Genomic DNA, 16,537 nt, shown 5'->3' with positions numbered 1-16,537 from the left:
TGAGGGGAGAATCTCCTGGTTTTACTCAAGTTGGAACAAGGAAATAGGGGTCCCATTCGAGTTACAACGGGGACCTCTTGGGACCCACTCGTGTTGCCTCAGAAAGGCCAGTCTCCATGTAAACTGTGAGGGTCCTCATACCACGCTCTCTGGAATCAACGTACAGTTAAGGCACGGCCCCTCTGCAGAAGGCACTGCTCCAGCCCCACGCCATCCAAGCTCGACGAGCCTCCTAGACGACCTCTTGGTGGCCACGGGTATGCTGGCCTTACTGGGCCCTTCCCCGGGGGCCAATGCCTTCCAAGGGGTGGACCCTGCCCTCCCAGGCGCACCCAGCCTCCTCGACGAGCTCTTGGCCGCTTCGGGCATCCCAGACACGAAGGTGCCTTCCCCAGGAGCCGCTGCCGACCAAGGGGTGGACCCTCCCTTCCCAAGCGCACCCAGCCTCCCAGAAGAGCTCTTGGCGGCCACGGGTGTCCCAGACACGAAGGCGCTTTCCCAGGAGCCGCTGCCGTCCACAGGTTGGACCCTGCCCTCCCAGGTGCACCCAGCTTCCTAGATGAGCTCATCGCCGACACGGGCATCACGGACATGAAGGTGCCTTCCCCGGGAGCCGCTGCTGACCAAGGGGTGGACCCTGCCCTCCCAAGCACATCGAGCCTCCTACACGAGCTCTTGGCAGCCAGGGGTGTGCCAGCCTCGTCAGAGCTTTCCCTGGAGGCCTTGACAGTTGTAGCGCAACAACCAGCTCTCGCTGGCACACCCAGCCTCTTAGAGGAAATCTTGGCTGCCACTGGCATCCACGCCACCCCGGGGCCTTTCCTGGGGCCCTGTGCCGATGAACAGGCACACCTCGCCCTCCCAGGCTCACCAAGACTCCAAGACGCGCTCCTGGCTGCCCCGGGCATCCCAGGTTCACCGGGTCCTTTTCCGGGGTCCTCTCCTGTCGTCACAGGGGCCCACCCAGCCTTCCCCGGGTCACCCAGCCTCCTAGAGGAAATCTTGGCTGCCATGGCCACGCGGGACACGCCCTGGTCTCCTCTGGGGGCCCCTGTGGGGGACGAGGGAGTTGAGGCCATCCTGGAAGCACCCCTCAGTCAGAAGGACTACGAGGCCCTCCTCAACATGCTGCCAGGCTCCCCAGGTCCTCGGGCTTAGAGGGAGAGGAAGGGAGGGGCACCTTCTCCCCCTGTCCACGTTCAGGTCTCCTTGCCTGGGATGCTCGGGGAAGGGGGGGGGGCGGTTTTGTGTGTGGGAAGAGGAGAGAATACCGACAGGATGTCTACCAACAACTCTGGGGACAAACCCGAGAGCTGGACCTTTGGGAAGCTGGGCCCCACCCCGAAACAGGGACACCCTACTTGAAGCCTCAAGTAATTCCTGCATGGCAATGACCAAGAGGGTGCCAAAGAGGGAACATTCCATGGACACAAGACAGAAACCCCGTGCCCCACACAGGTGCTTTGGGTCTGGCTCTTCTGACTTCTGGTCCCATCCTTCCAGCAGTCCACCCAGGAGAACTCCTTCCCTACACCAGGAGCAGCAGAGGGAGGGGGAGCAGGAGACAATGGAGTGAAAAGGTGGAAAGGTTGGGAGATGCAAGGTGGGAGTGGGTGGGGGTGAAGGGAGAGAGTGGGGGTGAAGGGAGAGAGGGAGAGAGAGGGTGGGAGGCAGGGAGAGTTGGGTACAGTGGGAGGGAGAGGCGGTAGGGGAGAGGAGGGGGGCGCATCCCGAGCCTGGGACTCAGCGTCAAGCACCTGGCAAACCCTGCAGGTATCACTAAAATGCTGCGTCAGGGACACGTTGCCCTCAGTTTGAGGGTGCCTGCTGTGGCCGGGTGTTCGGAAGTCAGAGCCTCCGAGCCAGCAGTAGGGACCTACTACCCACACAACCGCTGTCTCGACCAGACTCAACCATGTCCATGTGTACACCGATGCCAGGCATATCAGGAAAGGCCAGTCATCTCCTTGTCTCTCTCTGACCCTCCCAGTATGGAATGACTGAGCTCGCCCTGCCACCAGCATCCTCCCGTCACCTGCAGACATACAGATGGTCTTTACTTGCAAACCCGTTCCTGAATTCATGGACCCAATGGTTTTGAAGTCCGTACAAACCCCTGCCTGTTCCCATGTGAACCCCCGTGGTGGGTTTAGAAACCTGGGTGTCCAAAGAATACACTACCCAAGACGGTTGGGGTGTGTGCTGTTGTGGTTTGTCCATTTCTCTTCAACTCACTCTTTTCACCTTGTTCACAGTGAAAAAAGAAGTGTCTCTCATCGTCCATCCCCCATGTTGTTTCAGGCAGCCTTCCTCCTTCTTTGTCTGCTCTGGCCTCCTGATTCCTTCCTCGTCCTCCTCCTTCTCCTCCTCCTCCTGCTCGCTTCGCTCTGTCTCTCTGAGAAAGCACACACTCTTTCATGTCCCGTTGTTGGAACAGGTCAGGGCTTTGCTCTGTCCAGAACGTCCATGCTGCCTTCCTTGGCTTAGGGGAACCTCCTTCACAACAGTAGGGGGTACACTGTCCCCTTGGGCGGGTATCTCCAGGGCACTTATGCTGGGGGGTTGCCTGGGGAGGCGTGGGCCTCAGGGTCCACATGAGAAAAGCCCCAAATGGTGAGAGCTGCCGTTCCAGATACTGGCCCTTCAGGTCTCTGGCCAGAGCCTTGAGCTCCAGGCAACTCAAAGCCTTCGGGGGTGGTGGTCTGGGACTGCTGTAGGGAAAGGACGCCAAGAGGGCAAGGAAGAGTTTGGGAGGGGCATGGGGAACGGAGGCAAGGACAGCAAAGAATCTAGGTGGAGGCACTGGAGAGAGAAAGTCCAGTGTCCCAGAATGCCTCCGAGGAGCTGGCAGGGGGCAATCGAGGCCAAAGGACTTGTGGAATGTGAAAAGGCAGGAAACCCCAGAGCGGTTTTGAAGGCAAGGCAGGCTGGGAAAGGGGGTGTGGGCGGCCACTTCACAGGGCCCTAGGGGCGTTCCCGGGCAGTTAGCTCTCTTGGTACTGCTGAGAGTCCCTGAGCCCGGGGTTGATCCCACTCCCTGCTGCGCGGGAGGACCACAAACCAAAGACCCCGAACTGCCCGCCCACCCAGACCGGGACCTTGGCGGTCTGAGGCACAGGCCGTGCCTGCCCAGGAAAGCCCACTCTCTCCACCAGACTCCGTCCAGGGTCTCTGCTTGGAAAGAGGCCAGGGTCGTCCCCTTCATCTACGCACCGAAACCCTATTTACATCAATGTGGGCGGAGCCTCCTCCCGCTCTCCAAAGTCCTGAGCTGCTGGGTCCCGGCCCACTAGGCCAGCAGTCTTCAGCGTCTGTGTGGCTCTCCCACCATGGCTTCCTGCAGGTCCTCCAGCACCTCAAGCGTAACGTTTGCCCTTCGTCCCTGGGATCGGATCACATCTCAGGGAACTTGCAGGTCACCCAGCCAAGGGTTCTCAGCAACCTTGTCCACCCACCACCAAGAATGGTGGGGACCGATCGGCCGGGCCCATGTTTCCCAGGTGTCAGATGTGCCCAAGGGGGGTATTGTTCGTTCGTCTTACTGCTTTGGCACACATATGGCTTTTCTGTTCTCTTTTCTGGGAAGATGGTGTAGTGTCGGGGGCGGGGTGCAGGGTGCGGGGTGCGGGATGTGGGGCCTGGAGGTGTTCGGGAGGGGGTGCTGTGCTGGGATGAGGCCCTTTATCCTCACATCTTCCTGTGGGAATGGCTTTCTGGGAGCTTTGTGGCTTTGCCGCCTTCAGTGGCTTCCTCTCCCCAGTGGCCTAGTGCCTTCTGCCTTCCCTCGGGCATTGCGGGTTTGGGCTTCGCTTTGGCTTCCTTCCCTTTCCTTTTCCACTAGTAACGGCAAACATGGCCCTTGCTCATGTCAGCCCCGGAAGGCCAGGTTCCCTCCCACTAGCAACGTGATGGAGGGAAATCTGGGAGCAGCCCCATCGAGAAGTCTCCCCGGCATCTCCCCCAGTCGGGTGGAAACATATGGCGGGATACTGTGGTGGTCTTCGGTGGGTGGGATTTCTTGCTGCCTTTGTTTTGGGGCTGGGTTTGGTTTCCTGCCTGCCTGCTGGTGTTTCTTGCATTCCGGCATGGGGTGGGGGTGGTGGATGTCCCCACCGCCCTTGCCTCTCAGCCTGGCTGTATGGGTGTAGCCAAGTGACTTCCAAAGGCACACCCGCCCCCAGGCTCCCAGTTTTGCTCAGGCACAGGGACAAGTCCTCTGGGCAGGGAGCATGCTTGGGCTCCTCCGTCCAGTCGTCCCGCATGTGCTCTGAGACTTTGCCCTTCCTGCTCTTCTTCCACAGGGCCCGTCACCACAGGATCTCAAAGGAGGAAGCTCCTTCTGAAGCTGAGCCAGAAGACGCCCTGCAAGCGCTCTTTCAAGCGAAACCCTACCCTCGGATCGCGACCAGAGAACGGCTGCCCTGGGAGCTTGGCATTGCCCAAAGCAGAGTTCAGGTAGGCCCCCGTCTCTGCCCCCGTTCTCCCTTTCAGGCTCTCCATGCCGATCCGAGTCAGCTGAAAGCACCTGGCAGCCTTTCTCCTGAGAAGGAATTCTCTCTGTTTGCCCCTAAGTCTGGTTTCAAAATCAACGCAGAAGACAGTTAAAGCAGAGCCGATCGCCGTCTGAATATGTGCACCAAGAAGGGGAAGCGGGGCCAACGTCCACGCCCATGCCACTGACACCCTCTCCTCGACCTCAGTCTTCCTCTCCAGGTAACTTAGCTAGAGTTCTCCAAAAGCAAGTCCCCTAGAGGGGGTCCCGAAACCTCCCCATCTTGCCAGAGAGTTCTCTCTGCTGGTGGATGGCCACGGGAGGCCCAGGAAAACCAAGGGGGTTGGGGGTGGCTGGGGGTGTGGCATGGGTAAGAGGAGGAAACAGGGCTATCTGGTTGCTGCCGCCCCCATCAGTGTCCCAGATAGGGGGCAGGACGCACCCAGTTGGCGAGGGCGGGCAGCACTGGGTCTCCCTTTGCACACCCTCCCCAGCCCCCATTGGGAAATTTAGGCTCCCGTTGCCCAACCAACCTTGGCGGAGGGGCATGCTTCAGGGCACTCGGCGGCAAGACCGGAGGAGGAAAGAGACACACAGGGACACGCACGTGTGTGGAGTGTGTGCACGCGCATAGGCATCCATGATGGATGCCGGCACCTGATCCACCTGTGGCTGTATTCCTTAGAGCCCTGCCCTGGCTGCAGAGCCACCTGTGGTGATTCAGGTGTGCGGAACTCTCCCTCCCCTGCACACTGTCTAGGGTGTCTGTGCTGTGACCTTTCCATCGGCCATAACGTCCTCTCCTCTCGGTGTGTTCTTTCTTTGGTAGGAGACTCGGCCAGAGAGGCCCGGAGAAAGAGGGCAGTAATCTCTCTTTCTCAAACAAGGATCCATGTGCAAGCCTTCACAGGAGATCTCTTCCTGGGGATTGCCGCCAGGGAAGAACTGGCTCTTCAGATGGGAATCCCAGAACCTCGAATCCAGGTAAGTTCTCCAGCCCAGGAGTCAGGAGGATTGAGCCCTGCAGAGCGTTTGGAGCTGGATACAAGTAGGCTTGGGCTGGGGATGGGGCTGGGGTTTGAGGGGAGGGGGCCAAAAGTCGGTGGGCTGAGTGAAGGGTTTGGGGCCGCTTGTGGCCATGCGGGCACCCCCTCGTTTCCCAGGGCCAAGGGATTCGTTAGCAGAAAACGGCCCTGCAGGAGCTGCCCTGGGCCTGATAGACAAGAGACCGTGCGGCCAGGCTGGCTTTCGAATTGGCACTGCGGAGGGGCCAGCACTTTTATCTGGACGGTCACGACTTCTGATGTGCCTGTCTGCCTTTTTGCTCCCCTAGATATGGTTTCAAAACCGAAGAGCTCAGCACCCCCAGCAGGGCCCGAGCGGGCCCGGCATGGCCAGGCCCAAGGGCCAGGCAGTGCAGCAGCCATGACTCCTCCTGCTGCAGAGGACCGAAGGGCCCACCCGCTGTCCAGAGCATCTCTCCTCCCCTTCGCCCCTCCCCGCCACAGGAGAGCATACCACCCTTGGCGGCCGAAGCTGCTCCTTTTGGGGCCCCCACATTCTGTGTGCACGGGACTGCCTCTGGGGTCTCTGTGGGCCATCCGTTGATGATCTTCATAGTCCAGCCCAGCCCAGTGGCTCTCCCGCCATGCGGGAAGCCACCACCTCTTGCCCAGGTAGCAGTTCCCTGGGCTGCATGCTCCCCTGCCATCTTGGCCCCCCGGAAGCCTGGACAAGGGGCCATCATGCCTCCTGGACAGCTGGAGGCACACATCCCGCGCTGGCCAGAGTCATCCTACAGTAAAGGCACGGCCCCTCAGCTAGAGCCACAGACCCAGCCCCGCAGCCTTCCAAGCCCGACAAGCCTCCTAGACGAGCTCATGGCCGACACGCGCGTTCCGACTTTGCCAGGACCTTTCCCTAGGGCCGCTGCTGACCATGGGGTGGACCCTGCCCTCCCAGGCGCACCCAGCCTCCTAGACAAGCTCTTGGCGGCAACGAGCATCCCCGCATCGCTGGGGCCTTCCCCGGGGGCCTCTGCAGTCACAGGGCAACAACCAGCTCTCGCTGGCACACCCAGCCTCTTAGAGCACTGTGGCTTTGCCGCCTTCAGTGGCTTCCTCTCCCCAGGGGCCTAGTGCCTTCTGCCACCAGTATCCAAGCCACCCCAGGGCCTTCCCTCGGGCCCTGTGCTGATGAACGGGTACAACTCGCCCTCCCAGGCTCACCGAGACTCCACACGAGTTCCTGGCTTCCCCGGGCATCCCGGGCACACTGGGTGCTTTTCTGGGGTCCTTTTCAGTCATCACAGGGGCCCACCCAGCCTTCCCTGGATCACCCAGCTTCCTAGAGGAAAGCTTGGCTGCCACGGCCACGCGGGACACACCCTGGTCTTCTCCTGGGGCCCCTGCAGGGGACGAGGGAGTTGAGGCCATCCTAGAAGCATGCCTCAGTCAGGAGGATTACCGGGCCCTCCTTGACATGCTGCCAGGCTCCCCAGGTCCTCGGGCTTAGAGGGAGAGGAAGGGAGGGGCACCTTCTTCCCCTGTCCACGTTCAGATCTCCTTGCCTGCGATGCTTGGGGAAGGGGAGGGGGGCGGCTTTATGTGTGGGAAGAGGAGAGAATACCGACAGGATGTCTACCAACAATTCTGGGGACAAACCCGAGAGCTGGATCTTTGGGAAGCTGGGCCGCACCCCCAAACAGGAACATCCTACTTGAAGCCTCAAGTAATCCCTGCATGGCAGTGACTGAGAGGGTGCCACAGAGGGAACATTCCATGGACACAAGACAGAAACCCCGTGCCCCGCACAGGTGCTTTGGGTCTGGCTCTTCTGACTTCTGGTCCCGTCCTTCCAGCAGTCCACCCAGGAGAACTCCTTCCCTATGCCAGGAGCAGCAGAGGGAGGGGGAGCGGGAGAGAGGGGAGTGAATAGGTGGAAAGGTTGGGAGATGCAAGTTGGGAGGGGCCTAGTGGGTGGTGGGAGTAGGTGGGGGTGAAGGGAGAGAGGGAGAGAGAAAGAGGGTAGGAGGCAGGGAGAGTTGGGTACAGTGGGAGGGAGAGGGGGTCGGGGGAGGGGAGGGGGGCGGAGCCCGCGCCTGGGACTCAGCGTCAAGCCCCTGGGAAACCCTGCAGATATCCCTAAAATGCTGCGTCACGGACACGTTGCCCTCGGTTTCAAGGTGCCTGCTCTGGGCGGGTGTCCGGAGGTCAGAGTCTCTGAGCCAGCAAGAGGGACCTAGCCTCACAACCGCTTTCTCTACCAGACTCGACCATGTCCACGTGTACACACATGCCCGGCATACCAGCAAAGGCCAGTCCCTTCCACGTCTCTCTCTGACCCCTCCTCCCAGTATGGGGTGACTGAGCTCGCCCTGCCATCAGCATCCTCCTGTCACCCGCAGACATACAGACGTTGTTTACCTGCAAACCCGTTCCTGAATTCATTGACCCAATGGTTTCGAAGTCCATACGGACCCCTGCCTGTTCCCATGTGAACCCCCGTGGTGGGTTTAGAAACCTGGGTGTCCAAAGAATACACTGCCCAAGACGCTTGGGGGTGTGCTGATGTGGCTCATCCGTTTCTCTTCAACTCACTCTTTTCGCCCTGTTCACAGGGAAAAGAGAAGTGTCTCTCATCGTCCATCCCCCATGTTGCTTCGTTGGATTAGTGGAACCTACTTCCCAACAGTAGGGGGTACACTGTCCCCTTTGGCAGGTATCTCCAGGACACTTGGGCTGGGGGGTTGCCTGGGGAGGTGCGAGCCTCAGGCTCCACACTAGAAAAGTCCCAAATGGCATGAGCTGCCGGTCCAGATGTTGGCCCTTCAGTTCTCTGGTCTGAGCCTTGGGCTCCAGGTAACTCAAAGCCCTCGGGGGTGGTGCTCTGGGATTTCTGCAGTGAAAGGACACCAAGAGAGCATAGAGGAGTTGGGGAGGGGCGGTGGGAAATGGAGGTGAGGACAGGGAGGGATCTAGGTGGAGGCACTGGAGAGAGTTTCCAGTGTCCAGGAATGCCTTGGAGGAGCCAGCAGGGGGCAATTGAGACCCAGGGACCTGTGGAATGTGAAAAGTTGGGAAACCCCAGAGCGGTTTGGAAGGCAAGGCAGGCTGGGAAAGGGGGCGTGGGCGGCCACTTCAAAGGGACCTAGGGGCGTTCCCGGGCAGTTAGCTCTCTTGGCACTGCTGAGGGCCCCTGATTGATCCACCCGGGGTTGATCCAACCCCCCCCCCCCCGCTGCGTGGGAGGGCCACAAACCAAAGCCCCCGAACTGCCTGTCCACCCCGACGGGGACTTTGGCGGTCTGGGGCACGGAAGCCCACTCGCTCCACGGGACTCTGTCCAGGGTGTCTGCCTGCAACGAGGCCAGGGGCATCCCCTCCGTCTGTGCACCCAAACCCTGTTTACTTAAATAGGGGCGGAGCCGCCTCCCACTCTCCAAAGTCCTGAGCTGCTGGGTCCCCGCCCACCAGGCCAGCAGTCTGCAGCGTCCATGTGGCTCTCCCACCATGGCTTCGTGCAGCTCCTCCAGCACCTCAAGCGATATGTTTGTGCTCGGTCCCTGGGATCGGATCACATCTCTGGGGATTTGCAGATGACACGGCCCAGGGTGCTCAGAAAACGTGTCCACCCACCACCAAGAATGGCGGGAACAGATCGGCCGGGCCCATGGTTCCCAGGCGTCAGCTGTGCCCAAAAGAGGCATCGTTCGTTCATCTTGCTCCTTTGGCACACATATGGCTTCTCCGTTCTCTTTTCTGGGAAGATGGTGTTGTGTCAGGGGGCAGGGTGCGGGGTGCGGGGGGCTGGGGTTGGGGGTCGGGCGGGGTTGCTGTGCTGGGATGAGGCCCTTTATCCTCACATCTTCCTTTGGGAGTGGGAGTCGGGGAGCGCTGTGGCTTTGCTGCCTTCAGTGGCTTCCTCTCCCCAGGGGCCTAGTGCCTTCTGCCTTCAGTCAGGCGTTGCGGGTTTAGGCTTCACTTCGGCTTCCTTCCCTTTCCTTTCCTTTTCCACTAGTGACGTCAAACATGGCCCTGGCTCCTGTCAGCCCCAGGAAGCCAGGCTCCCTCCCACTGGCATCATCATGGAGGGAAATCTGGGAGCAGCCACATTAAGACATCTCCCTGGCATTTCCCTCAGACGGGTGGAAACATGTGGCGGGATAGTGTGGTGGTCTTCGGTGGGTGGGATTTCTTGTTGCCTTTGTTTTGAGGCTGGGTTTGGTTTCCGTTCTGCCTGCTGGTGTTTCTTGCATTCCGGCATGGGGTGGGGGTGGGGGATGTCCCCACCTCCCTTGCCTGTCAGCCGGAATGTCAGGGTGTAGCCAAGTGACTTCCAAATGCACACCTGTCCCCAGGCTCCTGTGCTTGCTCAGGCACACTGGCAAGTCCCCTGGGCAGGGAGCACGCTTGGGCTCCTCCATCCAGTCCTCCACCATATGCTCTGAGAAGTTTCCTTTCCTGTTCTTTTTCCACAGGCCCTGTCACCACAGGATCTCCAAGGAGGAGGCTCATTCTGAAGCTCAGCCAGAAGGACACCCTGCAAGCGATGTTTCAACAGAACCCCTCCTCTGGGATAGCGAGCAGAGAACGCCTGGCCTGAGACCTTGGCATTGCCAAAAGCAGAGTTCAGGTAGGCCCCCATCTCTACCTCCGTTCTCTCTTTCAGTCTCTCCATGCTGATCCAAGTAAGCTGAAAGCACCTGGTGGCCTTTCTCCTGAGAAGGAATTCTCTCTGTTTGCCCCTAGGTCTGGTTCCAAAACCAGCGTAGAAGACAGTTAAAGCAGAGCCAATCGCCGTCTGAATATGTGAACCAAGAAGGGGAAGGGGGGGCCAACGTCCACAACCACGCCACCGACGGCCCCTCCTCGACCTCGGTCTTCCTCTCCAGGTAACTTAGCCAGCGTTCTCGAAAGCAAGTCCGCCAGTGGGGGTGCCAAACCGTCCCCCTCCTATAAGAGAATTCTCTCTGCTGGTGGATGGCCACAGGAAGCCCAGAAAAACCAAGGGTTAGGGGGGTTTGGGGGTGGTCAGTGGAGGGAAGAGGAGGAAACAGGGCTAACTGGTGCTGCCTCCCCCATCAGTGTCCCAGTCGGGGCATGACGACCCCAGTCTGCATGGGCGGGCAGCACTGGGTCCCGCTTTGCACACCCTCCCCAGCCCAGGCAACCTTGGCCGAGGGGCATGCTTCAGGGCACTTGGGGGCAAGACACAGGGACATGCATGTGTATGGAGTGTGTGTGTTTGCTTGCACATGGAAGCATTCATGATGGATCCAGGGACCCGATCCCTCTGTGGCTATATTCCTTAGAGCCCTGCCCTGGCTGCAGAGCTACCTGTGGTGTTTCAGTTGTGTGGGACTCTCCCTTCCCTCCACACCGTCTAGGGTATCTGTGTTGTGACCATTCCTCGGGCCGGAACGTCCTCTCCTCTCGGTGTGTTCTTTCTTTTGTAGGAAACTCAGCAAGAGAGGCCTGGAGAAAGTGGACAGTCATTCTCTCCTTCTCAAACAAGGTACCTTGTGCAAACCTTCACGAGGGATCTCTTCCAGGGGATTACCAACCGGAAAGAACTGGCTCGTCATATGGGAATCCCAGAAACTCGAATCCAGGTAAGTTCTCCAGTCAGCCCATGGGCACAGGACGTGGCCCAGGAGTCAGGAGGGTTCAGCCCAGCAGAGCGTTTGGAGCTGGATGCACGTAGGCGTGGGCTCGGGCTGGAGCTGGGGCTTGGGGTGAGGGGCCAAAAGTCGGTGGGCCGAGTGGAGGGTTTGAGGCCGCTTGTGGCCATGCGGGCACCCCTCATTTCCCAGGGTCAAGGGATTCATTTGCAGAAAACGGCCCTGCAGGAGCCTCACTGGGCCTAACAGACCAGAGGCTGGGCGGCAAGGCAGGCTTTAGAATGGGCACCACGGAGGCGCCAGCACCTGAACTGGACAATCACGAATTCTAATGTGCCTGTCTGCCTTTTGCTCCCCTAGATATGGTTTCAAAACTGAAGAGCTTGGAACCCACAGCAGAGACAAAGCGGGCCCGGCAATGGCTGGGCCCAAGGGCCAAGCAGCACAGCAGCCACGACTACTCCTGCTCCAGAGGACCGAAGGGCCCCACCCGCTGTTCAGAGCTCCTCTTCCCACTATTAACCCTTCCCGCCAGAGGAGAGCATTCCACAATTGGAAGAGGCAAAATTGAGACCCAGGGATCCAGTGGTGAGGTATTAAGTAAATTGGTAGTGGGGGAGGGGGGCAAATGCAGTGGGCGGTGGGCGGGGATTGAGAGGCAAAAGAGGTGGCGCCTAGGCCCACGCCTCCGCCCACGCCTGAACCAATGCACTCTTCTGGCCACTGACCAGAGGAGGAGGCACAAATTGTCCGCCGCCAGATGCAGGGGAATTCCGGAAAACCAGGATGGTTAATAGCCTAGGATGCGTGCAATGACCTTTTCCCCCAGCGCGTGTGGGCCGGAGCAGTCCCTCCAGAGAGAGGCTACTCCAGTTTGCCTGGGGATATATAGCAAGCACTTCCTTCAAACTTCAACCGCACCATGCCCCACCAACCCCCTCTCCTCGTCCCGCTTACTAAGCTGGGTAAAAGCGCCCTATGGCCATGGGCATCGTTTTCAAAAAGGAAAACCTCGTCTCCCCTTCTCATCCCTCGCCACCCCACCCCACCATGCACCCAGGAGGTGCAGCATTCTTGGGTCCGGAGGGCTGGGTTGAAGAGGGCGGCTGGAGCCAAGGAGAGCTTGGCTGTGAGGGGTGGTCCTGCCAGGCGCAGTTGGCGATGCCGCCCTGGACCTGCAGTGGCAGCAGTGGAGTGGAAGGCCCTGCCGGGGGATCAAGCAGCTCGGGTCAGGCTCACTGCACTTCCCCTCCCGCCCTAAGCGAGAAGAAGTGAAATGGGGTAAGGCCCCTGGCAGAGATGGGAGCTGCGCCCTGGTCTTTGGCACCAGGCTTCCTCAGCATGAAGACTTTTGTCAAGCACCCAAACTGTCCAGGGAAAAAGAAAGGTGTGTGGTCAGCAGACGAGCTGCTGTGTCTGCCCCAAGGCGTTTTCTCCTCACATCCCCACTCTGGAGAAGAAGACGCTTTTCTGCACGGGGCGAACCAGTCGGCTGATCCTGGAGGACAGCGAGGCCAGGGGAAAGAAGCCAGTCCCTGGAGGACTGTGCCTCCCCTGGGGCTCGTTCCTCTGATGTGTGCCTCCTCATTCAGGCCGGGACGGGCCCTTTGCTGGGACGTGGGGCGGGGGAGTGGGGGCGGCCGGCGGGTGGCAGAAGGATGAGGCCGAGCCTGGTGTCTCCTGGGGGCATGGCCTTGAACTTGGCCTGGCGGTGCTTGGGGCTTCCCTGATAGCTCAGTTGGTAAAGGGTCCACCTGCAATGCAGGAGACCACGGTTCGATGCCTGCGTTGGGAAGATCCGCTGCCCAAGGGAGTAAGCTACCATCTGGCCTGCAGAACTCGTCCACGGGGTCGCAAAGCGTCGGACAGAACTGTGTGCGCGTGCGTGCATGTGTGCGTGCCTGGCCAGGCGTGTGCGAAGCGGGGCAGGGAATAGAACTTTTGCCCTGGCAGGATCAATGGGGCGGGATGCCATGTCACGAGGGTGGGTGGCTCGAATGCTGTCTTTCCTCCTCTTGGGATCAGTTACCAGCCCACTGGAGGGGCAGGGGCGGCAGGCGGGGAGGGGGCGGAAAAGAATCCCGTGGAGCGAGTGGGCTTTCACGGGCACAGCATGTGCCACAGAACCCCAAGGTCCACGTTGGGCTGGGTGGGCTGCTCGAGGCTTTGGTCTGAGGCCCTGCCACGCAGCAGAGAGGATCAGCCCCGGGCTCTGGCCTTCATCAGTGCACAGAGGCCTCACTGCCAGGGAATTCCCCTAGGCCCCTTTGAAGTAGCCGCCCACACCCCCTTTCCCAGCCTGCCTTACCTCAGGAAACTCTCTGGGCTTTCCCGCCTTTCCACATTCCACACATACCTTGGCCTCAATTGCCTCGGCTGGCTCCTCCCAGGCATTCCCGGGCACTGGAGGCTGTCTCTAGTGCCTCCGACTGGATCCCTGGATTCCCTCGCCTGCATTTCCCATGTCCCTCCTCAACTCCTCTGGGCCCTCATGGTGTCCTTTCCCTACAGCAGTCCCAGTCCACCGCCCCCAGGCCTTTGAGTTGCCGGGAGCTCAAGTCTACTGCCAGAGACCTGATGGGCCAGCGTCTCCAATGGCAGCTCACACCATTTAGGGCTTTTCCAGGTGGAGCCAGATGCCCACACGGCCCCAGCCCAGCCCACACCCCAAGTGTCCTAGAGAGCCCAGGGAAAGGAGACAGTGTACGCCCTCCTCTCAGGAAGGAGGGTCCACTAAACCAAGGAAGGCAGCAAGCACGTTCTGGACAAAACAAAGCCCTGACCTGTGCCAGCAACGGGACATGGAAAGAGTGTGTGCTTTCCTAAAGAGATGGAAGGCAGAGAGGAGAAGGTGGAGGAAATCAGGAGGCAGGAGCAGACAAAGAAGGAAGAGGCTGCGTGAAGCAACGTGGGGGACGGACAATGAGAGGCACTTGTTCTTTCACTCTGAACAGGTCCCAGGGAATCGCAAAGAAACCAAGGAACCACAGCGCCACCTACACAGCCATCCATAGCAATGGATTCTTTGGCCAGCCAGGTTTCTAACCCCAACCACGGGGTTTCACGGGAGAAAAGTCAGGGGTCTGTATGTACTTCAAAACGGCCGGGTTGACGAATTCCAGATCGGGTTTGCAAGTTGATGATGTCTGTATTCTTAGCTCTTGGTGGATGCCTAGATGTCTCCCGGTTGGTTGAGGGCCCCAGTGTCCCAGCGCCACCCACCAGCAGCACCGTGGTCATTCTGCGGCGACCCAAGGGTCGGTGAATGAGTGGGTGCCCCCGCTAGGCTGCACCCATGCGCCCTCCTTCTCTTTCTGCTAAGACACATGGTTCCTCTGAGCTCGACCAGGCTGGCTTGAGATGCTGAGAGGCGACGGGAGGGAGGAAGGGCCGGACTGCCGGCTGAGGGCTTCAGCAGGGAGGGGGTGCTGGCAACAAAGAGCCCTCCTCTCCCTGCCCCCACTGGATGTGCTCGAGAAGCTAGGGGGCTGACGTGAGGCCAGCAGCGATGTGGAGCCTGTGCGCCTGGCAAGCCCGCCCGGGGCTCCTTCTTCCTGGGGCCCGGGCGCGCCAGGACCCCTTGGTCTGGCAGAATGGCGCAGGGCTGCTGACATCTGGTGAGACAGGGTTCCCCTCCTGCACGCCAGGGCGAGACAGTAGCAAGCGGAAGGGCAAGGGTGTGAGCAGCCAGGCCGCGTCGTGGGAGGGCCGCTGTGGCGGGGAGGTGTTCCACACTGACAGGCACCCTGGCGAGACCGGCAAGACCCAGGCTCCGGTGGGCCGGACCCTTGGCCAGGGCGTGGCAGGAAGAAACCTTCAGCGGGAGAGGCGGGCACACCCTGGCTACATCCCAGTGGGAAGTTAAATGAGCATGGGAGCCCGGGACAAGAGGCCAGAGTCCTTGCTGGGGAAAGAGCAAAGGGAAGGGAGTCAAGCCATGTCTGTGCCAGAACGGGCCTTTCCAGCCTGGACCCGGGCCACTGCGGCGGACGTGTGGGGGTGGTGGGCGACGAGCCGGGAGCCACGGGAGAGCCCCAGCCCACTGCTGCAGGAGAGCCCAGAGGAGACTCCCCGCAAGAGGCGCGGGAGGTCTGCCAGGGCCCCGGCCGTGGGCTGGGCTCTGCCTCCAGCCGGCGCCTCGGAGGAGTGCAGGGGGCCCCGTGGGTCTCCCAGGTGCCTGTGCCCCAGCTCTGGGGAGACCCTGCCAAAGAGACGGAGAAGGTGTGCCAGAGGCCCATCGGCAGCAGCGAGCGAGGCGGCAGCGGTGGCGGGCTGGGCCCCTCCTCCCACCGGCCCTTCGGAGAGGGGCGAGGAGACCAGGAGCTGGGGGCGTCGGGGGGGGGGGGGGCTCGCTAGGTTCAGGTCCCCAGTCCAGGGAACCTTCTCCCAAAGAGACGGAGGAAGTCTCCCAGGGCCACGGGGCACCGGGCGGGCTGCCCTCTGCATCCCGCCCTCCCCTCGTTGGGCTGGGTGGCGGCCAGGAGCTGGCAGCCTCGGGGGGCTCCGCAGGGTCAGGGCCCCAGCTAAAAGGAGATTCCGCTGACAAGACGGGGGAGGTCTGTCAAGGATCCAGGGAGCTGCCATCTGTGACCCACCAGGGTCTCGGCTGGATGCACAGCGGCCAGGAGCTGAGGCCCACGTGAGGCTCACTAGGTTCAGGGCCCCAGTCCAGGGACCATTCTGCCGAAGAGATGGAGGACGTCTCCCAGGGCCACGGGGCACCTGGCGGGCTGCCCTCTGTGTCCTGCCGTCCCCTCACAGGGCTGCGGGGTGGCCAGGAGCTGGAGGCCTCGGGGGGCTCCACAGGGTCAGGACCCCATCCCAAAGGAGATTCCGCCGACGAGACGGGGGTGGTCTGCCAGGGATCCGGGGAGCTGGGGTCTGCCACCTGCGGGGGTCTCGGCAGGATGCAGGGCGGCCAGGAACTGCGGGCATCGGGGGGCTCCGCGGGATCTGGGTCCCAGCCCCTGGGAGACTCCTTGGAAGAGACCGGAGAGGTCTGCCAGGGCCCCGGCGGGCTGGCCTCTGCGTCCCGCTGGTGCCTCTGGCTGCTGCACGGATCCCTGCCCCAGCTCAGGGGAGACCCAGAGGAAGAGGAAGACACAGGGGGAGGTCTGCCAGGGCCCCGGGGAGTCCGCTGGGCTGCCCTCTGCATCGCGCTGGCCCTTCCCAGCGCTGCAGGGCTGCCAGGAGCTGGCGGTCTTGGGGGGCTTGCCTGGTTTGGGGCCCCAGCTCAGGGGAGACCCCGTCAAAGACAGCGGGCAGGTCTGCCAGGGACCCGCAAAGCTGCCATCTGGGAACAGACGGTGGCACGGTGGGCTGCAAGGCTGGCAGGAGGTGGGGGCGTCGGGGGGCTCCCCAGGCTCTGCGTCCCAGCCCGTGGAAGACTCCCCGGAAGAGACCGGGGACGTCAGCCAGGGCCC

At 61.1% G+C, this 16,537-nt stretch overlaps 1 long non-coding RNA gene across 1 annotated transcript; it reads left to right on the top strand.

Moving 5' to 3' along the window:
• The first annotated feature begins 11,483 nt into the window (after nt 1–11,483).
• Nucleotides 11,484–14,254, top strand: LOC138415800 (uncharacterized). Its single transcript, XR_011247422.1, has 2 exons — nt 11,484–11,707; nt 14,069–14,254. It is a non-coding gene; the product is annotated as an uncharacterized lncRNA (long non-coding RNA).
• Nucleotides 14,255–16,537: the final 2,283 nt, after the last annotated feature.

This window comes from Ovis canadensis, chromosome 12 (genome assembly GCF_042477335.2).
Source record: "Ovis canadensis isolate MfBH-ARS-UI-01 breed Bighorn chromosome 12, ARS-UI_OviCan_v2, whole genome shotgun sequence".
In the NCBI taxonomy this organism is placed as follows: domain Eukaryota; kingdom Metazoa; phylum Chordata; class Mammalia; order Artiodactyla; family Bovidae; genus Ovis; species Ovis canadensis.
The sequence above is the reverse complement of the archived record's forward strand: the minus strand, read 5'-3'. Positions and strand labels throughout refer to the sequence as shown.